The following is a 26718-nucleotide window of genomic DNA, read 5'->3' as shown; positions in this document are numbered from 1 at the left end:
TTCATCATAGATCTCCTCAGTCAATTCTCTCCCAGGCTAAACAGTTAGAGAAACTTAAAAGATCTGATTTAATGAATTGTTCCTCATACGTAAGCTGTTCCATGCCATGGATCATCCTTGTTATCCTTCTCTGAACTTCTTCCAGCTCTGTGTGACTTTTCCGAGATGGGAAGAGCAGAACTGCTCACAGACATGGACACACCACAGATTTGTACAGGGGCAGAATGGGTATTTCTGTCTTGTTCTCTGCTCCTTTTCTAAGAGTCCTTACAATTGGATGGGTTCTTTGACCTCTTCTCACCCCGAGGTGATGTTTCCTACATTATAACCCATGAGCAAGTTCCTCAGTGACAGTCTGACTTTGCACTGGGGTGGAGAAGAAAAGCTTATACAGGCAGCAACAGCAGAGAGGCAATTGGAGTGCCCGCTCTTTGCCTCTCTTCAGCTTTTACATCCCCTCTCTCATCGCTGTATTTCTGCACAGCTCACTGTTACTTTGGCCACCAAGCGAATAGCAGAGTTGCACCTTGAAGAGCTGGCTTTCATCTGGGTATCAAGCCACAAGGTAGGAGGCAATATGCCCAGTCCTGGGGGCAGCAGGGTGGATAACTGGCAAGTACAGGCAGAACCTCAGACTCAGACACCTGCTTACCTGACCCTTTACACATATCCCTACTACCGACAGCCAAGCCAAAATAAATAGCTTCTGACCACAGCATATACTGCTAATTGTAAAGGCAATTGTTGGCTCATGGGCTCTTCCCTCCTCACCAACACATTCAGTAAGAAGCAGATGGCAGCAGTTAGAACCATTTTAACCTTTATCCCATTATTCTGCATATTTTGGCCACCGATTTGCTTAAATGATTCTTATTAAACACTAATAATGCTACATGCCATTTGCACTCCTTGGGTCAAATGGCTAATGCATTAAAGCCAGACTGACTGCACAAGAGACCACCCAGCTCCTAGGTGGGCCCCTATAACCCCAACTCAGCCCTGCTCAGCTACTGCCATGCTCTGCAAGCATACATACAGCCCCTGTATTGACGATGCTGGTTGAGCCTTTTTTCCTTCCCGTTCCTGTTCCCGAGCATGAGACCAGGGATAGCTCTGATCACTCAGGTAAGATATAGCCAACTTGGCTATCTTTCCTGATTGCTGTGCGCTCAGACTGCTGTACCTTTTTCTATTCATTTTCACATTTACATTTACAATTCTCATGCCAATTATGCATCATAACCTCCCCCCACACCATTTAGACAGCCTGGCTTGCACAGAGAAACCAGAAATATAATCAGACATATGGCAAATCTAACATATTTAAAGTGGCTTTCATGGTTAGACATGCCAAAAAGAGATACTAAGATAGGACCTGAAGTATTTGAGATTTGTTTTCAGTTTGTGTCATAAGCACACGCTTTATTTATGCATAGATTGACTACTCAGTTAATTTTACAGCGCACATAAACATGAACTACTTGGTACAAGATCCGTTTTTATGTGAATGTAAAACATGATTAATGGAAGAAAACCCAGATATTGTAAAATATTTCATCTGTACCATTTCAAAGTGAATCTGATAAAAACTAAGCAGAACACAAATCTGCATTAAATTAACGCACTCCTCTCCACTACTCCCTCCACCCCCACTCACTAAGTCATTAAAGTGATTTGAGGGAAAAAATGTAAGCTTGGAAAATCAGTTTATTGCTGAAATGCAGGGTAAAAAAATGCGGTTGAAAAGAGCAAACTCTCATTGACTTCACTGGGACCAAGTATCACCTTAGTTCTTAAAGTCTCATAGGTACCAAGGAATTTGGGACAAGAATAGAAATCACCTTATCTCTTCATGTCATGGGCCGCCTCATCTAAAGCCCTGTTTCTACCAACTTACAATACATTGGAAAAAATTAGGAGGAAAATAAGTTAACTTATTTTTTGTCTATTTGTATTACTAGAATCTATGCTGTGCTGTGCATTTATTGTCAGTCTGAAAGAGGGGGATTAATAAAGTGATGAAATTTGCCTGTTCACAAAGATCCTTCTTCTGCCTTCCTTATGCAAGTCCAGATGTGCTTTACTATGCGAAACTTTCTATGGGACGAGAAGGCAGTAGGACAAAAGGTGGCAGAATGTCACTTGAAGTTATTTAGGTTCATCAAGGCTAGCCAAAGCCCAGAAGTCATGAGCGGTCTTGTTGATGTTACACCGATGCTAGCGATATCCCTTGAAGGCACTCATATATCACAGTGCAAAGTGTGTTCCAACAATGGAAAACTAATCTAAGGAACCAAGAAACGCTCCTTGGCCCAGGAACATAACCACACACACCAGGCATATCTGAAGTCAACTGTTGAGTCAGAAGCCCTCAGGAGAAGGTGAAGCCCTCCTGAGGCTCCCTGGTTCCTCAGGCTGGCCCATTGGAAGCACCTGCACAGAAGACAGAGTCAGAGCAGTGCCCAACACACTACACTGTAAGTGAGGATAATATGGAAGTTTCTGCAATGATAGAAACGGACTGAGGAAAGAAACAGACACAAATGAGGCACTGAGAGGAGTGTGCAGTGCGGAGAAGGAAAAAGGAGAACAAATGTCCCAACCGTCTCAGAAAGGAGAGCACCTCTGATATAGATTTCCTCCTCCCACAGCACCATGGAGGTGGAGCTCATCAAGTCACAGGATTTACTGCAGAGAGGAACCTGTAGTTGCTCTCCTTGCCACCTTGCCACAGGGATACCTCCTGTATCCCAGCTGTGGGGCCTTCCCAGCATTGCATCTATTGCACTCAGCTGCATTGGACCTCTGATTTTCCAATAAGCCTTTGTTTATCATCATCCTGCTCAACAGCAAACTGTAGAGCCACCAAATGGGGAGGACAACCAACGTTTATCCACTGCCCATGGGCCAAGGGGAGTACTTGCGGCACAAATAACCTCACAGGCTTGAAGCTGATTCTTTGAAGACCCCTTTGCAAGACCTCTTGATGTGAGGATGGACATGAGAAGAATAAATGAGGGATGCGGCCATATCACACAGCATTTTCAAGACTTTTTAGAGATGCAAGGTCATAAAGAACAGCAGTCTCTAACCAACCCTCCTTGCCTTTCCCACATAGAGACACAGAGGGCTATCATTTCTTTTTTTTTTTTCCTAAACTAATTAGAAAATGAACGTGAAAAATAACTCAACAGCAATACAAAATAGTCCCTCCCTGAAAAATCCATGCTAAATTCTGGAATTCATAGATGAAGGTGATTGAATATTAATTTCAGAATTTACCCAAAGATCCTGTGATAACTTATTTCAAAAGTTATTATGACACCAGAATTTGGGCTAGAAACATATACTGGCTAAATTATCCTGCAGATTTCAAAGTATTTCAAACCATGTCAGTAAGAAAGCAGAAGAGATTACAACCAAATTCCCAGGGAGGGCACACAAACAATGACTCAAAAAGGAAGTTTGTGAAATGTGGGGAAATACTTGGTAATTACTTTTTCGTTTTTGTTTTGCTTTATTCAAAACAATTAAATGAAGGAACATGAAACACAGCATGAAAAATACAGCAAACAACAGTAAGGAACTTAGCCCAGACTCTATCCTAAGTCCACAATGTAAAACAGATCGCATTCCAGAAAACCTCTCTGGTGAAATGCAGGAACATGTACCTTGAAAACTATGACCAAAAGGAAGAAGGAATCATATTCTATTAAGCACTCGCCTGACTTGGATTAAAATTACAAAAAGCTTTCCATTGACTTCAAAGGGAACTGGATCGGGCCCCTGCGAAGCAGTGGAAAGTAGAGCCTTTAGGCAGGACAATACATCAGAACAAGCTACAGGCTGATGTTTTCTGGCCACCTCGGCTGATAAATTGCTATAGTCATATCTCCTGGCACTCCTGGGCTCCTACCATGGCAGAAATGCAAGCGGGTTTCTTTTTTCCCCCGCTGTTACTCAAGGCCATTGACACTAGGTGTCACTCTGAACTGTGGAGGAACGGGAAGGAAAAGATAACGAGGAAAATGAAGAACACGAAAACAATGTTTCTCCTCTTAAAGCTGGGACAGATTAGAGTCCCCTGCCCCCACGCCCCAGTGGAACAGTCTGTGGAAAGACCCTCGATTTTAGGAATTTTATGACTCAATATACAGATATTATATAAAACCAAAGATGCCGTAAGTGGCAACTCCAATGGAAAGAAAAGTGATTTAAGAAACAAAGAGAGAGAGGTTACAAGGACTTAAATAGTCTGTATTCCTAAAGCACCAGACAGTAACTGAACTGGAGAGCTTTTGCCTTATGTGGCTGAGGTGAAGACCTCAGCTAATGTCAAAGTGCAAACTGTTCTTTGAACACAGATACTGGCAGCAACACTTTTGGACTGGCGCGGGATAAAAGTCAATAGCTGTTCTCATGCTTAAGCCAAGTCCAAGAGCTGAATGAAGATATTTTCCAATACATTTCCACCTCCCTCCCCCGTGCTCCCCCAACAGTAGCAGGAGGATCTTGCCACCCATACTTGCACTGCCCTTAGGAATGTGCGCATCTATTTTTGGATAATTCTGAAACCTTTGGGAACATTCCTTATACATAAACACACTTTCTATTTTTTTTCTTCTATTCCCCTGTGACTTTCCTCATCTTCCTTTGTCAACTATTGTGTATGAAACCGTTCATGACAGAGCAGCAAGGCAATCCATGGAACTCGAGGAATTTTAACCTGGCCAAGCACTTAGCACGCAGGGCGGAAACTATTCCCTTTGACCTAATAAGTAGTTGTCTCTTCAGTCAGCTCTAGGCTTGCAGTATTGTAGTCAAGCATCTTATCAAGAAAGCAGAAAAAGGGGAACCTCAAAAGGTTCTGCTCAGAAAATTGACCAGCAGTTAGATAATCTCTGTTGTATGGAAAGGGGACAAGGACAAAGACAAGGACAAGGACAAGGAGGAACAAGTTCACTTGTGTCTCTTACTGTTGACTAAAAACACTGCCAACAACATGCTTCTGATATTTCTGTTTGCCGTACTGCTTCAAAAGGAGGAAGTTCAGATGTGTGGGAAGATATAAAAAAAGTTTGTTGTTCTCCCTGTGACACATTGCGTGACTGCAACCCTGGAGCATCAATGTGGAGTGTTACATCTGGGTGTGCCCTGCCCTCCCCAGATATGTAGCCAGGTCGAGCACTGCTTACTTTGCCATCCTTTCTGAGGAGCTCGAGCCTAGGATGAAGTTATGATTTATTTTTCCAGCCCATCCATTCTATGGGCTGGTGTCTTTCCCAGTCAGCTACCCTCTGGAGACCAAGTTAAGCCACTCACAATTCCCTTTGCAGTCTCCTAACAGCTGTCAGATGTTAAAACTATTTTGCTCTTTATCACCTTGGACTGAATTTAAATTAAGATAAGGCTTCACTGCAAAGGTAGCTCAAGTGGTCGAACAGCTTAGCCCAAGTATGAAGCTTCAAACTTCCCATTAAAACATAAGAAAACACTTTTTTTACTGTGGGGACAGTCAAACAGTGGCACAGGTTGCCCAGAGAGGTTGTGGAGTTCCCATCCTAGGATATATTCAGAACTCAACTGAACAGGGTCCTGGGCAACCTGCTGTAGGTGTCCCCGCTCTGAGCAGGGGGGGTTGGACCAGATGATCTCCAGAGGTCCCTTCCAACCCCAACTATTCTGTGCTTCTGTGTCCTGTGACAGTGCATGGACTGTCCCAGGACAGTGTTTTCTCTAACATTTTTCCAAAGACTGTGGCGGCTCCCAAAAATTTCTTTCTCCAGGATGAGCTTAGCCTATGCATTCTATGGGTTTGGCGTATAGTTCTTCACACTATAATACACTAATCCATTCTGTTATTTTTTTACAAGACATCTGTGGGAGAATGTGCCTGCTTCTTTGCACAGTTTTCAGCAGAAAACTGACTGAAGACAGCCCTGGACTGTAAGCGATCAAGCCTTCACCCTCCCTATATGTAAGACAGATGCACATGAGAGCAGCAACTCAGCCTCTGTGGACCTGCCAGCCAGAACTGAAGGTACTGTCACGTTTGGTGGGGGAGCGGGTGTGTGGAAATGGTAGGATTAAGGACAACATCTAGATTAGAGTCTGAGCTAGCTCTTTGGTGAAGACCTAAAGGTGAAAAGCTGTGCTGCCCTTTACAAAAACCCTGAACCTGACCCTTCTACCCAAGCTGTTTCCCCACTCCTCAAAATGAGCAAGCAAAAAAAAAAAAAATTCTTACGGTTAAGGGGTTAAGGGACAGGAAAACTGGATCCACATCAGATTTCCCTGGAAAGTCACTGCCCCACTATTATCTTCACTGTACACTGTAATAACTCATTCCCAGGAATACTATGAGCGTTAAATTCAGTGATGTTTGGTAATTCATTTGAATTTCATTTGAAATTCACACAAGGAAGGGGCTATAGGAGAGCTAAGTACTGTAATGCTTTCAGGGTTTGTGTGGCAAGGGGATTGTAGGCCTTTCTGTGGCATGCTGGGCCATCCCCACTGACTTACCGCACCCCACCATCTCTGACATATTTATCCTGACAACACTCCTGGGAGGCAGGGCAGTCCTATTTATCCATTAACTAGCAGGGAATGGAAACACAGATATCTAAGTGACTCGCCCAAGGTCACCCAGTGACTCTCCAGCTCTAACACTCGAGTGATTAAACCATCCTTCCTCTTGCCTACACTGCAGATTTGTGTCCTTTCAATGCATTGTGGCTGCATTAGGGCAAACTTCAAATGCAGACAAGCAAAGAGGCTATTGACAGATCTAACTTTACCATACAAGCAATAGGACCCCAGTGACTTTACCAGTGCAAATTGGTACTTTACTGATATGAAGTACTATTAAGTATTATAAAGACACACTCTTTATATAAACTAGTTCATGAAGGACTGTATTTTGGCTCTGTTTCTCCCTGCATCTGATTCAGGTTTTAGGCTTCTATCTACATCAGGTACATGGTAACAGGGGTATAGTGTTGTGTGCGGGCTGGGGCACTTACCAGTGTAAATGTGCCCTTCCTGAACAGACATGACTTGTCCCAGAATCTGTGCCTTGCTAAAAGGTTCTTCTGGTTTTGCATTTTTTGTTATTGAGATTGCTTTTCCTATTGGATCCCCACATGGATTGACAGGATCCTAAAATAGGAGGTATAAGTCAAGTGTCATAGTCAAGGTCTTCGGCAACAGGAGAGATCATTTTTCGGCCTGTAGCAACTACTAGCCACAGGCAGCCTGAGAGAAAGACTGTTCTGCTTAAAAGTAGAATTCAATCATTATTTATTAATCCGTAAGTTCTACCCACTGACTGCCTGAAGAGCCCTTGCTCAGGCAGCCCTGAAGCCGTGCTGCCGCACTGTCATTGTGCAGCTGTGCACAGCTCCATGGCTGCCCCAGAGCCCGCTTGTGCAGGCAGATGTTTGAGGCTCCAGATGGGGAGCTCCAGTTTGGGGCTGCACAGAGGGAGGGAGCATTGAGAGGCTGGCCAGCAGCATCCCGTCGTACTCCTAAAATGCCTGATAACAAGCCTGTAGGAAGGTTGACTGTAATTAGTCATCTGACAATTAGATGTATTTAGGCAATCCTGAGTATGTTATCAGCTACCACAGAGGCACTCTCCTCAGTCTTGAATTCATCTAACTGCTGAAACTAATAACACATCTTTCAACATGGAACTAGTATCATACTATCTGAAAAAACCGAGCAGTGTAAAGCAGTCCATAGCATTCAAATCCTGCAGGATACGGATACCCAGAAGGATTGTGACCACCAAAGATAGAACTATTGTTACAATTTCTGCATTATATGTCAGTGGGACTGGAAGAGGGTCTGAAAGGGGCAGTGACTCTTTCCCTGTTTCTCTGTTAACTGCTCCCCAGTTAATTTGATCTCTCTGTGAGGCCAGGATCCGTCCCTGGCATTTCACCATGGAAGCTATATCTTGAGATGGAAGCGAAACTCTCACATCATCTCTCAGAACAAACTGATATTTTGCCAGGTCCCATGACATCCCCCTGCAAAAAAAAAAAAAAAAACAGCCCTAACACTTCGGTCCCACAGCTCTGCCCTGCTTGGGTGCTTTCTTAGGAAAGAGAGTGAGCAGAAAGCTGCCAGCTGGTAGCTAGAGAGGGGAGCAAGGCCTGCCACCAGGCCCACCCCTCCTCATCACCAATACAGAGAAGAGAGCCACCGTAGACCTATAGAGAGGAGCAGGGATGGAGGAAAAGGCACTAAAGAGCTAGGCACCACAGCACCAATCTGAGCCTTGTAGAACAGAGCCTGTATCAGCAGCTAGTTGTGTTGCTGTCGCTTGCATTTCAAGGCAAGATACCCCCCCATGCACTGCTGCCTCTAGCGGGAGGTCCTCCATGCCCTGAACGGTTCCTTGTGGGGCGGCACCTGGAGGTCGGGAGCTTTCATACCAAATTTTCATTGCCAAATGCAATAGAGCAGGCAGGAGGAAAATGGACTAGATGAGGGTTTGCACACTTGTTCTGATATGTATGTCCACTATAGCTGCACCCTATAGAAATGCCCTTTGCTTTTGCTGTACAGGGGAGCATTTATTCCTACAGCAGTGAAATGAGGGCACTGAATGGCTCACATTTTTTCTCTTCCACTGCAGACACCACTCACTCTGTGAGCCCCAGTTCTCCCAACTTCTCGCACAGCATGTGTTGTGGTCTCTTCCCCGGGAAGTTTTATAGCAGGGCCAAGATTGCAGCCTACCTACCAGCTGTACCTTGAAAGAAGACCAAAGCAGACTTCCAGGGAGAATCCCAAAGCGCATGGGCTGCCCACTGAGTACTCTTATTTACTGAAAGCACATTGTGTATGACAGATGGCTGCTATCTAAAAGAACTGATCATCAGCTGATCCTGAATTGCAACTATGTTTTAGTAAGCTCACTGAGTAAACGGACTTTTCTTTGTTTGATTTCAAACCACCTGTAGCTGCTCTGAATTCCCATTGTAAACTCTCTCTGACACAACAATGCCATTATTCACACACGCATTGAATATTGGATCTGGCCAGGTGGGGCTTATACCATTAGTATTGTATTTGCTTGAATATTACACATGTTCATGCGATCTTTAAATCCAATGGAGATAGAAATGCAACTGAACTACAAAACCTTAATATGGTAACATGCTCCATGGGAGCAGGCTGTAGGTTATTGATTGCTGGGGTGAAAAATGCAGGATGCTTTCCAGGGAAACCATTTTTGGCAAAGTGCAGAGAATTTCTGTTGTCAGAAAGCTGAGTCTCCAGCTAAGGAGATCCCCAGCACGCATTCTGCACTGATCATCCACTGAAGCGTAATAAAAGAGTCAACCTAAATGGGTAACTCCTAATTATTCACATATATTTTTAGAGAGGTAGAAAAAAATATACACACATGCATACACACACACATGCATGTATGTGTACCCATGCACATGCATATATATATGTGTGTGTATATATATACACACATGCATGTGTGTATGCATGTTTGTGCATGCATATTTATATATCTATGCCCAGAAAATGTGTTTGATACATATAACTATACAGCTAGCATGATCACCTAGTATCGATAATTAGAGGGTCAAGTACTTTGAGAAGACATAGAGTAATTCGTGCTAGAAATATTACAGATGCCCTGTGTTATAGATAAAGGCAATGATAGAATCTTTATGCCAAAAATGAGAAGGTAGGCCAAAAGGCTTACCATGGGCTATAAACAGAATTTAGGCACTGGGATCTTAAACTGCAGCTCTGAATTCATTCCCCCCAGCCTGCTATCTACCAGCTGGCTTTCTCAGCGATCTGCATTTCTGACTGTGGTCAGGACTCAGAGATCCTGACAGGAGGCTGAGCAATCCCAGGCGCCCACCTGAAGCTCAGCCTAGCTCCAGTCTGCTGGGAGGCTGAGCTGGTGGGTGTTCCCTGTGTGGACATGAAGACCATGCTCCTGCTCGGGTTTTCCACTGAATGCAGTGTCTGCTACCAATTTCTTTCCAAACAGGAAGGATAATATTCCCTAACCTGACTGTTAGAAGCACGTGCCCAAGTAGGAAGCTTAGGCTTAATCTCACTCTCTTCACCGCAGGTTTAAAATGATAGCACCTTTAAAGTGTTCTAATCACTGGGCTCTGTAGGCTCTTCTGGACATGCAGCTTCTCCTCTCCTAAAGAGCTTTGTCTTTGTGTATAAAATAAATGCATTCATTTAAGCAAGCAAAGAGCGAGAGAACAGAAATGAGGTGGTGACCGAGGAGGAGTCATGTGCTCTTCCTCCCAACCCCAGGATTATCTCCAATTTTTTTCCCCTGGAAACTTATTGGAAAGTACATGAGGAGTAGAGTGGTAGTAAAACATAGGAGTGGAGACCAGACCCAGGATTTCCCCTTCCCACCCACAACCCTAATGATTAGGCTACAGAATCCAGCTCTGACTTGCTCTTTTTCTTCCTCTCTCCAGGAACCTGGCATCCTGTGGTGGACAGTAGCGTAGCTCTAACAAGGGGCAATGCCCTCTTGAGACTTAATGCGCTCTCTGGACTAAGGACTAATTTGAACCATTTTGGGGTCAAATGTGCTAATGACTGGACTGTGGGCTCCCACTGGTGATGGGTTTGAAGGAAAACCCAAACCAGATATACTGTATTTTGTGAGATACATACATACGAGATACATACATACATACATGCCACTCTGCTTCATTTTTGGATCTGCTGGGTCTGTGGGCATACAGGAGTTAGGCATTGAGGAGATCAGATTAAGCCAAGTCTGAAGGTGCTATGGGAGTTTCCAGACACCTCTGCTGAGAGGTACGCATGCTGTGCTGTGAGGTCCAGAACACCTCCAACACATTGAACTTGCTGAACATGCACCATGCAAATGACCTGCATATGTGAAGCAAACAGCTGCTCTAACTAAGCTGAGAGGCATCCAGAAATCTTAGTCCAAAGTCCTCAGATTTCACCTAAGTGTTTCAGCTGGGAAAAGAGGGCATTTCTGTGGAAGTGCCTGTAGGGGCACTTACAGGGCAAATAAAGATGTTTGCATCCAGGGCAAGGTGGCTGCAGGCTGGAGGGGTTTAGAATAAAATCTCAGATTTAAGAACATGAATTACATTTATGACTGATCCCCTAAATCTTTGGAGGGGGTCTAGCACTTATTTCTTTCCTCAGTTTTGTAACCCAATCTATGAATACTTTTCAGATCGGGGAAGGAATCAATTCACTTCAATTAAAGCTCCCTCGTAAGGGTTTAGACATGTGACTAAAAACTAATTTTGTTTTGCTTGGCTAGAACATCCAAAGGGTTAATACTTTTCTAACAAGGCTTGTTTGAACGACCGCTTCTTTACAAGACTAACATGGCTCTTTAGATGGATGTCCTGGATTGCATCAGACTTACTGCTAAGGACCTGACTAACTAGCAATCCACCCCATGTGATTACAGGACAGCAGCAGAATCTGTTCTGAGTAATTATTTACCGTATGTGCCACGCTTTACATACACACACTGCACATGAAGGTCACATCCCTGTGCTACTCTGCTAACTCTAACTCCAACACGTGATATCCACAGCACAACATCAGCAGTAAGAGCAGGAAGATAATTAAGATCCCAAGTTTTTTGCTGTGACCGGCGCCTCACTGAAGTCAGCTGTAGAGGCCCTATTTGTAAATTATCTGAAACTAAGACTCTTTATCAGAAGTGAGTCAGTCACCTCCAGCCCAGGTGCCAAAGGCAGCACGTGGCAGATCCTGAGCAGCCTGAGAAAGAGCTGGTACGAGGCCAGACAGAGGTGCTGGGGAAGCTGTGCTAGGCACTATCTCCCGGGTCATGATTCCTGCAGGGATGCGAATGCAGCAAGAGCAGCGACCTCTCCCAGAGTTAACACAGCATTTTGGCTGCTCTCCTGCACCATGTCCCAGCTTCTTAATCTTAATCTTTCATGTGAGAAGAAAAAATATAGTCAGGCGCATAGCATTTGAAAGGTGGCGCACACCTCTTTGGAAGGTCTCAGGCATTACCACTGTATTGATGCACCCATATAAGAGCAGATGAGGAAGACAAGAAAAGCTGAACAGAGCATGTGAATGCATTGCCATATGTGTGCTCTAAAGGAAGTTCTCAGACTTTTTGTATTTCAAATGGATGAATAAAATCATTGGTATTTCTGTGATCTGTAGGGTTCCTAGGACCGTTAGTGGGCTCAGTAAAAAGGCTAGCTTCAGTCTGGGCCACAACATCTACTCCTAGTGCAGGTTTTTTGCAATACAAGACAGAGAAGGGATGGGTCAGCAATGGAGAATTTTCTTCACCAACAGAAAAGTTTCAAGTTTGACAGCTTTGTAGTAAATATAAATTAACAAGCAGGTCATAGTTCAGACCCTGAAACTTTGCAGCAGCTATGAAAGAGTAATGGTGGGGATTTCCCTTGTATGCTGAACTGTAGCTATAATTAGACCAGATACTATCTTCCTAACAGAGAAAATTGCTCAGCTACACAATGCCTGCTACTGCTGATTCTGGAAGTTCCCCCATATATTTATCTATGCAAAATCAAAAATCCCAACCCTATTGTCTTTGCTAAAGCAAAACTCACTCTGGCCTCATGGAAGCCCTACCTCAAGTAGTTCAGGATTCGCACTTGAGACACTGGGGTAAGAAGACACTTAGTCATTTACAACATTCTCCTCTTTCCTTCCCTCTCCACTTCCATCCCTCAAGGGCTTGTTATCTCTTGAGTGATGAGCTGTAAACAATGCAATATATGTGCAGCACACAATGAGTGCAAAGATGATGTGTTATGTAAAATATGAAATGCTGTGTAAGCATCCCCTTCAGCAGTACCAGGAAATCCCTTCAATCCCCAAACAGGCTGCCAATTAATGAATTTACACACAACACTGAAGGATCAGATATTTCTCGAAGCTCCTTTAGGCAAAGAGACAACACCTGAGGTATTGTCCAAAGATCCTTTCCCTATTTGAGTCCCCCCCCACCCCATCCCCAGCTTCTCTGGACCCTAGCATCTTTACTGGGGACATCCTTTCATCACCATACTGTCCCATTCTCCCTGAAATAGGGTTGGACAGCTACCCAGAGGACAGTACTGAGAAAAAATCCCATGCATAATGGCCTAAGCTCATGTCCAAGGAAGAACTAGTTTGCATGGGATATAGACATCACCCTGTCAGCTACACTCTCAACCTGTTATTACACCTGTCAGCAGAGAGAAAATAAATACACATTTTTAGCTAATTTTCAAACTCATAAGAAATATTAGACCCAGGAGGTTTCAATATTGTTGCCTTATAAAGGAAAAATGTCAAAATTGTTTAAGGTGGCTGTTAATAAACCCCTTGCATATCCACTGATCTCATCGCTATAACATGAAAAGAGGCTTTACTCCACCTCCCCGGAAAGAAATGCAAGCTGAAGTCATGCACATTGCTCCAGGCCCTTCTCACCTACATTGCAACCCTGTTCCATTGCAGACAGCGATGTTTCTATCATCTTCTGCACAAGCTCACTCCTTTTAGAGTTGGGAAAATAGGAGCAAGAAAAATAACCTGTCTGACAACTGGCAAGAAATGAATTTGACTCTGAGTTCTTGTGTCTTGCCATTGTCAGGAAAGGAGTATTTATATAGGCATGTTCTTTGCAAGGTCGATCTTGGGTTTATTGCAGGATGAGAAGTATAAAATAAATATGTTATCTCTCACTTCACCGTTATTACTGCTGAAGGTGGAATTCTTTGCTGGGCATCCTATGCCAACAGACTGTCAATTTCTTTCCCAGATGCTGGTTAGACCCCCAGAAGCTCCTGGTGGGGAAATACCCTACCCTGCTCCAAACAGAAGATTCAGGCTGAGGTCAATGCAGAGATATGCAAAGAACAGCGGCAGAACTGGCCCGCGGCTGCTGCTCACGAACATCTGAGCGTCCGTCGAAGCCAGGAGGCAGCTGCTATCATACACTCACATTATCTGCTCGCACTATCTGTACAACAAAGTGCTGCACAGTCTGCAGCAGAGCAAAGACAGGAAAAGGGGGACTGCCAGTGTTATATCAGGACACTTTTATATCTTCCCATGAGCACGGCGTTGCTGACTCTGCCGACTTGGGACGCGTTATCCTAAGCAGCAAGTCTCCCCTATTTTCATTAACTCTCTTGAGCAGAGGGCAGAACAGAGCCACCACTGCTAATATTGCTTGTGGGCATGGACTGCCCCAGAAAACCGTAGAAAGGATCAGGCCTACCATAGGATAATTCATTTGTGAATTGGTTAGGAAAGAGTTAAGAGTGTAGGTCTATCTGACAGGCCTATCTGCAGAGATTTAAGAGAAAGGGTGTGCCCTTCTGCCTGGCAGGCAGAGAGGCAGTGGGCTGGTGCACTGAGGAAGCAGCTATATTTTGTGTTTGCCTCTGAACCAGCAGGCAAAAAACAGAGGTGCGGGCACCCTGTTGTTTATTCCTTGGCCTAGCGAGAGCAGCTTATCCCCTTAGCAGAGCATCACCTTCTTGCTGAGCCTTAGGGTCCCTGTCACCTCTTGCAGCAGGCTACAAGCTGCCAAGCTGCAAACCACTCTCCAGAGAGGAGGTTTCTTCTCACCTTACATTTTCTTGCCCCCTCACAGACATCTCTTCAGGACTCCAACTGTGCATCTTCAGAAGTATAACTTGCACCTTGCTTATGGTACTCAGGAGTAATTTAGGTCCACTTTTGTAACAGTATTTAATCATCTGAAGAGGCCAACTAGATGTTTCGTGATGCTGCCCTCTCCATACTTGGATACTTAAATAACTGCAGCCTTTAGGCTGTGTAGACACATTCCCTTGTTAAGGAGATTACTGCAGCCTGTCTACAGCTGCTCTTCAGACCCCTGCCAAGGCTACCAGCCCCCAAGTCTGTCTGATTATCTGTCCGCATGAGCAGTTCCACATGCATTCCCATCAAAAGGAGATGGACCAGGAAAGACTTGCTATTAAGACCATTCACACTAACCCAGTTTATGTTACATCAGCCTAAAGCTTTGTTCAGGACTCCAAACATATCTGGATTTCTTTGGAGTCTGGAAAAAAAGTTACGACTTTTACACTTGCTGGTCTACACCAGCACTTGGTGTAAAATAGCAAACTTCTGATTTAAACTCTACCAAATTAAGCTGTCGCTAAACTCAGAGAGGTCACAGCCATTTGCACTGGCACACTGGAAACTGGAAACTTGCTCTAGAAATGCTGGAATACTATAGGAAAGGTTATATCATGGTGTTTCCAGGCTGATGGCAATTAGCATGTTTTCTGAAATTTCTCAGCTCCTTGATGAGGGAACAAATTCTTCTCACTTTTACAGTACTGTTAATCAGTATTTACTACGCTTGGAGGCTATGAAGTTAGGTTCAAAGCACCGGATCTCAGAAATAAGATTCACGTGCTGGCAGCCCACGTTCCCCAGAACCAGGGATATGGCTCATGCATTCCGGCAGTATAGCACAGCAGGGGCTTTCCATACCACTGCCCCATGTGTGAAAGGCAGATGATGATGGCAATACATGTCTTTACAGTTAATCTAAAAGCAATGATTGGTTACACTAAAATTCATAAGCCACGAAGGTAACATTAAGAGTGCAAAATCAGGCCATTCAGAATGATCTGCCAGTAAAGTAGTTGGACCAACCCAGCAGTTCAGGCTGTACGCAACACCATCATTTCATACTCAGCATTGGAAGCTGCAGATATTTGCAGATGAGTATACAAATGCATATGCACATCACTAAACTACTTAGTGCCTGTGGTTTCAATGTTAATGCATTTTTAGGGTATTTAGCTAATACCACTGTGTTTTGTTTTCCAGGATTGCTTTTAGGTTCTTTGGAGTTTATAAATCTGCATTTCTTTTCTCCATGAGATTTTTGCTTTTTTGTTATCCTTTTTAATATAAAGCCAGGCCCTCACATGCAGGCTTGAATGTTAATTCTGTTTTACCTCAGCTTTACCTCAGCGCCATTCTATCACCTTCAGGTCATTTTCCTCCCAATTTGCAACACAGACTGGAGAAGAAAATCAGATCTGTATATCTTAGGAAAGATTCATTTAGCCACAAATGCCTAACAAAGACATATCAACATTTCCAAACAATCTCTGTGATTTAGGTGCCCATGTCCCATTTTAAGAAGTGGTTTCGGTCCATATCTTAAAGCTACTTGTTTATGTCAGGATGCAGCTAGGAATAAAAGCTCTGCTTGAGCTCTTGAGACTTGATATTTGGGACAGCTAGTCAAAAGCATCCATCAGTAGCCACATCCATCCATAGCCACAGCTACCTTTGCTCCTGACATAGGTTGCCGGTTCACAATTCTGGCTGAACCTTCTAAAAGCTCCAAGACTGGCAAAAATGATACTTTATCCTTTTCAGCGCTGGGAATTACAGGTCAACTAAAGAGCAGGAAAGCCCAGGTAATGGCTCCAGCATTTCTAAAGCACATTGTCTATATCCCTCATAGGAATAACCTTTTCGTTTGAATGCCCCCAGATTCCTTATCCCATGAAACTCTGCCAGGGAGGCAAGATATAATGTCTCTATATCAGCCTAACCGAGGGGCAGGAACAGCAGAAAGGACATAACAATGAATGAACTGTGCTGAACGTGTCATGCAGGCGCCCCAGACAGGAACAACAAGGGACGTGGTGCACAGGTGAGGGCGTTGCCTAACCAGGTACAGTGGCATAGACAATTAAATCCTCTCCTTCATATGAATTCAAATTCCCTCAAGTGACCAGAAAAAAAAAACAATCAGAAAAAGCAAATGTCCAGAGCCACAGATGAAGTGTTTTCCTGTTCCAGTCTACTGGGCATATTCCTCTAACTGTCATATTCCTGTCTAACTGGGCATATTCCTCCACCCATGTAAGAGCAACACAAACACGACCTAGGGAAACAAGTACTGTCCCATCTGCTGTAAGTAATGCTCACCAGATCTGCATATTAGTGTGGTGGCCATTTTCTAGCACAGTGTGAGATACTCATCATCAGATCCCTTAAGTAAAAATAGTGTACTATGGAATCAATTGCACACTTCAGTTTACAGTGAGGATTCAGGAAAGATGTGTCCTGATGAACACCCAAGGAGATGTTCTTCTCATTCACGTAGTGAAGATATGCAGGGAACTCCTCATTAGAGTTAACAAGTTTAAATATGGCAATAACCTTTGCCTCCCACCTATCCTGGCAGAAGGGCAATAGAAAATAAGCCTCTGGACTGTAGGACAGAAGGAAAGGGCCTCCAGAAAAAAACGACATTTATATTCTGGCAGAGGGGTGAAACGGGACATAGCTACTCTTGTCCTTCATCAGCATGTGCTACGAAACATGCTAATGAAGTACTGACCGACATACATAAAAAAACAGCTGGAACTGGGAAAGGGTGCTGTGTTTTACACTAAACGACTTTAACTCCTGCCTAAAGGAAGCCCAGCCCATACCGTTAGGGAATGCATTAAGGCTTAGCCAGGACAAAAGCATCCATCCTGCTCCTCCCTTCTCCTGCTCAGATATCAGAGTTGGCAGCACAAGGGACGGGAAGCCAGTCAAGCTCCAGCACAGACCCTCTCTATATAATATACTGAGTGCTCTGGAGATGGGGAGAGAAGTTCGTCTGTCTCTGTGGTTGGCAAGCTCTGCTCTCCCCAAAATCTTATTCCCTGCTCCACCCTTATAAATACGTGGGGTTTTTTTAATGGAAGAAGGGGAAAAATACACTCAAAAAGAAAAAAAAAAGTCCTTTTATTTCCCTCAACTTCCAAATAAAACCAAGCACAGGCATACAAATCAAGCTGGGAAATCAAACTTTGTAAGACATCCTCTTGCTCTCAAACATGCCTCCAGCTAAGCTTAACATGAAATCACAAAGCAGACTTCCCCAGCATGCACACACACATGCACGAGCCTATTTATAAAAATCCACTGCTTAAGGGGCTCTGGAGAGAAGCAGCAGAAACAGTGACATAAGGACAACCACTGTGATCCCCTTTCTAACATTTTGGTATGTTCCTCCCACTCGTGTCGTCGTCCCCCCCGCCCCCCATTCCTTCAAAGAAAACTGTTTCGTTGTTGAAAACCGGTGGCTTTGCCGCTCCCCTCCCAGCTCTCCAGACGTGGTTGTGCCTGCTGAGCTGCTGCTATCAATCCTCCCTTTCCAGCTGCAATCCTTGTGACTCAGATTCTCCAGAAAACCCTTGGCTCGGCATCATAAGAAGGAGGGATTAAAACTCATGAAAAACGAGCTCGTACCAGCCCTTTTTATAAGTCTCTAACGGAGGGTCATATGAGCTGGTTAGACCTCCTGCCCTCCCTTCCCCCCTTCCCACTCTCTGATCCTCCTGTTATTCTTGGCCACAAACGGTCGAGCGTCCCAGCCGAGGCGGCTGGATCGGGAGAGGATATCCCATTCAAAAGCCCAAATCCCAGTGTGGCCTTTTCCTGCTGGAAGCAGTTGTAAAACTCCCTTTTTTTTTTTTCTTGGTTCAGTTTGCCTGACCTACATATTCGAACATGGTGTGACTTACATTCTATCACTGACCTACATTTTCAAAACGAAAAATAAAAACTTCAGGAAGAGAGGCCAGTAGATGTGTATGGGAAGCAGGAATGAGGCGGATTATTCTTTTTATTTTTTTTCCTCTCTTCCTTTCACCCCAGCTGTTTCTACTTAAAAACCAAAACAAAACGCAGATCTCTTGCTAATTCAATTTGAAATTGGGATAGATTTTGAACAAATCACTTGGGCTGCTCTAGACTGTTTCCCCTTCATACTTAGCCCGTGTGAGAGGTGGGAGGCTTAGCACCCTGGGAGGAATTTAGGCTCCTGTCTCCCACAGGAGTTAGGTGCCTATCCACTTTGAGGGCCCACACCTCCCTGTGGTAGTAGTGGCAGAGCCTCCTGAAAAGCCTTGGAGGGCTCCCTGCTGGGTAAGTGGCTCTGGCCCACTTGGTGATGGTGCAGACCGGCAGCCGGCAGAGGATGGCAGAGATTGCGAGGGAAATGGGAAGCTGATTGCTCGGAGACCCATCTGGGCAGAGGGAAACCAAGAGTGATCAACCAAGAGAGGATGAAGGCCACAGGGCTAAAAGTAAGGGGACTGGAAGAGCCAGCATGGTGGTGAGTTGACTATTTCTAGGGAGAGTTTATCAAACTCTACCCAAATATTTTTTCCATAGCGTATACAAGATTCAGTTTTGTCCCTGTTGCTGCAACACTAGCAATGCTAGGCCGAAGCTCTAATTTCCCATGTGAGCATGCGGAGCATGTTGATCTAGCATGTCCAGTAGATACCCCAGCTCCCTCTAGCATCACTAAAACACACAACTGTTCAACTTGGTCTCTTTTCTTTAGCTATAAGAGGAATATAACCCAAATTGGTTTTGTCCACTGGCTCCCCCGCTGACCACTGCATCATCTTTAAACTTTCTGTCTCCTCCTTCCAAGCCCACTGTTAATGCAGCAGAGCTTAAAAGACAAACTCAGACTACTAAAGCTCAGATAAAAAAAGAAATTAAGCAATAAACTTAGGTCAGACCTTAACACAGAAATGTTACCATGCATTATTTAAAAAATCAGATATACTGAAAGAGACAGCCTAATTTCTACAAGAATGTAAGTTCTTTCTTATTTATTTGCTCAAAATAAGGAATGGAAATGGTGTCTGTCCTTTTCTCTCTCTTCTCTTTTTCAACAGAGCTTGAGGAAATCCTGCCATGTAACACACACAAAAAAATTAGTTCCTGCAACTTTAAAGCTCTTCAGTATGTTTTAAAAGTAACGGACACAATCAGGGCCTCATGGAAGGTAATGCCAAAACTCCGATTAATTTCTATCAGCCCAAAATTCCTTTCAGTAACTCCAGTGCATTATTTGGAGCATATCCCCTACAACCGATGAACTATTGCTTTAGCTGTGAGTGTCATGGAGAATGAAGCCTCCCCAGAAGACAAGCCCACTACAGTAACTTTCATTATGATGTGTGGCTGGATGAGCATACACACAATTATTTTCCCTTTGGTGGAATTTTCATCAGCAATCAGCATGGCCTAATGCTGCTCTCTTCCAAGTCCAGGGTAACAGCCTCTGGATTTCAATGGAGGAGAGTTAGGTCAACATTCAGCGTTTTCTAAAATCCCTGCAGCGCTGAAATATTGCGTTCACGTATAATGTGTCTCTGGTGAACAATATCCACTTATCTTTGCAGAATATGTTTAATTACTCCCCATTGCCGTTATTGTGCTTGTTGCTGGCCATTAATGTATATTCCACAGAATTCAAAATACTGTTATAGCTTAACTACATAACCTGAAATATATTCACAACTTATGAAGCCAGGGAGCTAGGGGCACAAACCTCAGTGAATTACAGCTGAGTTCCTAATTCTCAAAAAACCTTTCTGGAAACCACTGCTGTGATACAAGTTTTAGGCCCTGGTTCAGGCTCTGGTTCTAGGCCACTTTTTACCATAGAGTTTCTAACAGTAATTATAGATTGAATGTCTGCTTTGATATTCTAATATAATTGTTACTTAATTCTGTACTAGAGAATTTAGATGGCCAGAAGGCTAGCAGATGTAAAAGTGTTCAGCTCCATTGACTTCCATGCAGGAAAGATGATTTCCACAGGCTGAACATCTGCACCTTGGCTCTGTAATCTGTTGTCCTTTTTCTTCACATCAATTTCTAAGGAGTTATGTGCTGCAGTAATACACAGTGGTACTATTTAATATGATAAAAAATACAGTTCTAGCCAGAAGAAGACTGTTAACAATATGTTAGCTTTCTTTTTAGACTTTGAAATTGTTGTATTTTTTTTCCCCTCAAGTCATCGTGGCACAAATGCTTTACCACTGAGTCATGTATAGGATTTAGTTTATCATAACGTATCCCTAATGGATGGTATTATAATCGGTGCTTCTCAGTGTTAGAGCCAGAATGCTTAGGGATTTCCCATTGCTCATAGACTCTGGCCATGACTCCCCATTGCATTACTCTAGCCAGATGGGACTATTGCTCCCGTGTAAGCCTACAGGTTTCAGTAAAGTGGAAGTGGTCTTAATAGAGTCACTCTGGGTAATGCCGCAGTGGGGAGTCAGGCTCCAGGTTTTTCACAGGAAAAGAGACCTGGTCCTTCAAGGGGCTAAGCTCTCTCAAATCCCTCAAATCCCACTGGCTCCAGTGGGAGTCAATACCATTTGGCATCCTGCAGGACAAAGCTTATTGCTAGGGCCCCAAAGTGGTCTAGCACGTTAGCAGTTTTCCTGTAGTTAAACACACAATGGTGTCCTTGAAGTTGGGGGACTACCCATGTGTTTCAAACGATATACATGTACGAATGCTTTGCATTTCATGGGGTAGCCAGGTGGTCCGGGCACCACATCTCTCTCAGCTGGATGCTACTCAGTACACGGCAGGTGCCCATGCACTGCAAGCCATCTGAACAAAACCAACTTGAGTCTCTCTTCACCTTTCCCAAGAACCAAAAAGGGAGAAGGGGAGCCTTGTCAAATAGCAAGCTTAGAGGCTTTGGCACCAATTCAAAATACTCACCTACTGGGAATCAGGGAGGAGGAGGGCTTCCTTATCACTATTTTGCTATAGGGAGACAAGACAGCCGCTGCTGCACTGCTGGTACTCTGTGAAAGTTGGCTGTCCTTCCAGGGAAGCCACCTGGGCTATAGAGACATTATATACCCCTTCAAGAGCAAATTCTAAGCCAGCAGCAGATTTACTGCAGGCTTACAGCCAAAGCATCATGACGTTTGAAAGCTTCCCCATATTTCTCAGAGATAAATTTCTTTTTATCTTGACTAGTTTTGTGTTTACAATGAGTTTATATGGGTTTATGGAGATACAGTTAAGTTCTGTTCATATTAATAGTCACACCCCAGTTTCCAGTGCAAACACCGAAAAACCTTGGACCAGCTCTTGTCCTGGCCAGGAGGGAAGGATGCACAAGGGTCCAGCCAAGGTGCCCCACTGCTGGCCAGGAAGCAGTTAACCCAGTGGAGGAAGCCCTGCGCTGCACCAGGGGGCGTGCAGCTGGGCACACCAGCCAGCTGGTGTGCCGTGACACGCTCTGCATAGCTTGGGAAGGGGCCAGGCACAGCTGCCTACCAGCCTGGATGTCTGTGGTGGAGTGGCGCTCACCTGAAATACTCCAGCACCAGATTCCTCAGTCTCTGAGGCGGCCAGGACTGGGCAAGGCATGCATCCAGTGATGCAGATCCATTTAAAAAAAAAGCCCTTCCATCTTCTTCCTTTTCCTTTTTGAGGAATTGCTGCTCTTCCCTCTCTCCCCTCCATCCTCCCATGTAAAATCACCCAAGTGGTCTTTTCTTTTGCAACTCAAGAATGAATCTATTGCTTATAAAAGCAAAGCACAGCTAGCACTGGCTTGAACTGGCATAAGGCAGGTGTGGGAAAGACTTCCCACCCCAAAGACCTTGGTTCATCCCCTTCCTTTACTCATCTTGAGTGTGCACAGAATGTCAACCGCCCCCCCCCCCACCAAGTCCCCTCGTTCCCTGCCTGGACTGCCCCTTCTCTTCCAGGCACGGTCCTACCTGGCACTGTCTACCCATCCTCTTCCCTAACTTCTGCATTATCCAGCGCCACTCCTTCCATCCCTGCCTTATGTGGTCTCAGACTGTAGACAAAGGAGTGATTATTTTTTTCATGGGTGTTCAGGGATGGATTTCAGAGCCCAGCTTGAGGGGGTTGGTTTGGAAATACTGACTTATTGCAATTGCTGAACAGTCACCTCAAAAGAGCAGAAATAAATTCTTGTATAGCAAAAACACTGTGCCACAGGGATGACTGTTTTCCCTTCTGGGCAGACTTCTAAGGAGAAAGTGATGAGGGCTGGGACTCCTCTTTGCATTCTGTCCTTATATTACACCAACCTGCCAGGTCTCCTGCTGAGACAAGCCCATCTGAAATTCATTTCCTGCACTAACTATATAAATCCCTGCATGATCGCAAGTGTTTAATGGGGAATTTCCTGGTGAGCCTTTTGTGGTGCCATGGCTTAGCAGGGTGGGAAGGTGAGCACTGTGGGTTTTCTTTCCCTCTTTCTCCCTATGATATACTCGGTTCTTAGAGCTGAAGAGCACTTTCATCCTTGAGACGCGGTTCTCACTCAATCATCTGGGATAATGAGAGGCAAGACACGGCTGAATACAGTTAAAATGGGGCAACAGTAAGGCTGAGGGGAAGGGCTTCAGGATGGGGCCACCACCCTGCTATCACGTGTCACTCAAAGAGAGGCTAAAGGGGAGGGTTAGAAATCTTTCCCTAGATAACCTGAAATATGAAAAGCCATAGTCATACCAAGCCTGTGTGAGCTGCAAACATCCAGGGAAGGGGTAAAGGAAAAGCCAAGGGGCACCAACACCCCAGCAGTTCAGTGCAGGGGTTTCACAAGCTACCACCAGCCCACACACGCTGTCTGTGGAGGGCAGCTTCCATACCCCGAATGCAGCCAGGCTAATGCAAGACAGGCATGAAAACAGATGCCACAGGCAGGACTCAGCTCCCCAATCCCCTGCTACCCCTTGGACCAGCTGAGCAGGCAGTACCAGGGCTTAGCATCCCCAAACTCACTCCTTCCCAGCCCTAATGCTGCTGCCACTACAGGGTGGTCTACACTGGCAGAACTGGCAGCGAGGGTATATCAACTGTGAATCACCCCAACAGGTGCTCTTGACCAAGGCAGACCCTGGTGACTGAAGAGGAGCCAGGGAGGCCTTACAGCAGGAGAAAATGAAGGAGGATGCAAAGAGGGAGGAGCAGCACTGGCAAGGCTGGGGGAAGCCTGGAAATCTGTGGCAGAGTTAATCAGCAGTGAGGATAATCCATTCCAAGATAACCAAAACCCGATGGCAAATATTTTCCTCTTAGAGATTAATGTCCTCTTTTGCCGTTTATTTGGAAACCTCGGCAGCCTTGAATATGGTGTTTGTGAAGCCAAGACCAAGTCAGGAGAGATCCTGGCCAGACAGGAGAGTTATAAAAGAGGCTGAAGAGTAATACATAAGTAATAGCAGGGAAACAGATCCACAGAGAATCCTTTGGTCAGAGAGCAGAATTACAACAACAACAAAAAAATCCACTTAGTTCTGGCTAGAGCGCAAGCCCTGCGTCGTGATACTCGAGCGTGGAAGGCAGCTAGGAATCTGCTTTCTTTCCCTGATCTGAGACTTCTGCCCCCACAAAACCATGGTGTCAATTCCCCAGCACCTCTACGAAAGCCCCTGTGGGAAACCAAGCCACCTCAGAGGGCAGCGCCACCAACAGTTAGGACTCAGATGTGAGATCACCTTGTGGGATGGTCACGACACTAGTAATAGCAAGAACCAGAATGGATTAATAGTGCAAACAGCGCCGTATATGGCTAAGGATCTCCAGGTGCTTTGAGCTTCACCTTAGGGACTATCAAAAGGAGCCTGAGCTGGACACCCATATTCTACCAAGAGACTATCAAGGTCCTGATTCATCCAGCCTTCCCTTATGCACTTTATATTTCTACTAATTAGACACTTCTGAAAGCCTAGAATCAACCTATAGGAAATATGAACAAGGATCTGGGCAGAATTTAGGACCTAGTCCAGAACTTAGTGTCTGTATCCCTGCACATACATCAGCAGGGATACACCAGCAAAATGCTACACTGAAGGTCTGGGAGAAACGCTGGAAATAGCACAAGGTAGAGAAGATCAAAGTCTTTGGGTTAGAACGCCATGTCAAGCCCCAGCTCAAGCCCTGCACTGTTAGGAGATCATAAGAGAAAATACAAAAGAGCCTGGAGACTTAGTTTTCAATGTTTCATACAAAACACCAGGCGAGGATTCCTTTGAGAGAAATAATAAAAATTCCGTTTAGATAGCCTGGATTTTCCAAAGAACCTCAAAGGTGCCTTCAGTTTTGCACCCTACTTTCATGATTTTGGTAAAAACAGTAGAGACTGTTTGGTGTTAGGTGCCCCACAAAGGAACTGTGGAGAGCTTTTTAAAGTTAGAGGACTAGAAATCAGAAATCCAAATCTGTTTCTTGATCTCCTAAGGAAGCAACCCAAATTTCCAGAAGTGCTGAGCAGCCATAGCTTACACTGCACAATGAAGACTGCCAGCAAATGAAGTGAGCCACAAGCCTGGAAGCCCAGATGACCCCTTTTTACAAATCATGGTTTCCTGACCTGGTTGTTCATGACTGCAAAAATTCAAGCGTGGAACCAGAGCCTGCTTCTAAAAAAATCCAGCCTGGAAAATTCACTCTGAATATAGAAGGTTTTTTTTTTTTTTTTCCTAGATGACTAATGAAAACCTTTCAGGACATGGAGGGAAAGAATTAAGAAAACAACTATGACATGTGACGAAGCAGTCACATTGCACAAAGCTGCAGCCTAACAGTAACCCGCAACCTTCCTTTGGTTGGGAGGGAGCAGGTGGCGAATGAGCCAATGTTTTGATGCTGCAAAGGCTAGAGTGGAGCAACAGTCCTCAGGCTCCAAGAATATCAGCAGACTCCAGCCTCCGTTCAGCACAGCACTGAGTGGGTGAGGTCTGTTGCCTGCAGGCTATTGAAGTACAACACATTTAAGATCCCCAAGATAAGTAAACCTGACATTGCCTTGTTTTGACTGGAAAGAAGCCTCCAGCATTAAAAGCAGAAATTGTGAAAAAAATGTATTTTTCTTCCTCCACCTCTTCTACCGTCCTGTAATCTGCCTGAATTTTGGGAGCTTTTGGTATTTTGCAAAATAAACACATCAGGAATACCAAAAAAAAAAAAAAAACTTGTGAAAAAGGAGAGAAAGGCTTGTTTTAAACCAAGTGGGGGAGAAATCACAAAACAAATCCTGGGAGGATCAAAGCAATATTTATGTCATGCTTATGATAATAAAAAATGTGTAGTTAGAAGCCTTTTGGGAAGCCCTTGTTAGTCACTGAAACCAGCCATCTGGCTGGTTTGATTAACATTTTTTCAGATATACCCCTTAAAAGGAATGGATAACATTTTATCAGTCAGCACAGAAGTAAAACATGCGTTTTCAGAGCCATTTCTGAACACACAAAGAAACAACTGGAAACACTCACTTGCACTTGCTGGTGCTTGACTATCTCCACGACAGACGTCTCAGGGGTCTTGCTCAATACTTAGGGCCTCTCAAGTATTTTTGAATGCCATGTCCGTCAATCCATGCTATATGGGGTCACCTGTACGTGCTCTATGGGGTCACAGCACAAGCTATACGCAGCCGTGCAGAAGGAGGGAACCTGCAGTGCTGAACTACATGAGATGCAGCCTGAGCTGTGAAAAGGTGTGAGATGAGAACCAGCTGCCTAAGCCACATGCTGGTCAAAGTTTAGGCAGGTCTTATGATAACAGCTGGAGCTGAGTAGCTTATCTCAGCCCTAGAAAAAACCTACTCTCAGGAGGGCCCTAATTTCTGGAGAACTGACTCTCTAGTCACCAAAAAGAAGCTTAAAGTCTTGTCTAACTTAGGAAATTTTTGCAGCAATATGTTGCTGTTGTAAATACACCACTGCACACCTTCCAGCAGAGCCATGCTGAAAGAGCACATTTATCCTGCAGGTCATGATACTAGTTTTCTATACCACTGCAAAAATCCACAATAGAGAGAAGGCC

At 44.5% G+C, this 26718-nt stretch overlaps 2 long non-coding RNA genes across 2 annotated transcripts in view; one reads left to right on the top strand and one right to left on the bottom strand.

Moving 5' to 3' along the window:
* LOC138068063 (uncharacterized) overlaps positions 1–26383 on the bottom strand; it is a 122664-nt gene extending 96281 nt beyond the window's left edge. The window contains exon 1 of the long non-coding RNA XR_011142643.1: positions 26166–26383. This is a non-coding gene — a long non-coding RNA (uncharacterized lncRNA). The remainder of the gene's footprint in view (positions 1–26165) is intronic.
* Positions 382–12360, top strand: LOC104146603 (uncharacterized). Its single transcript, XR_694700.2, has 3 exons — positions 382–565; positions 5874–6040; positions 10488–12360. It is a non-coding gene; the product is annotated as an uncharacterized lncRNA (long non-coding RNA).
* Positions 26384–26718: the final 335 nt, after the last annotated feature.

The sequence above is a fragment of the Struthio camelus genome, chromosome 1 (assembly GCF_040807025.1).
Source record: "Struthio camelus isolate bStrCam1 chromosome 1, bStrCam1.hap1, whole genome shotgun sequence".
Lineage (NCBI taxonomy): Eukaryota > Metazoa > Chordata > Aves > Struthioniformes > Struthionidae > Struthio > Struthio camelus.
This window is presented reverse-complemented; position numbering and strand designations above follow the sequence as displayed.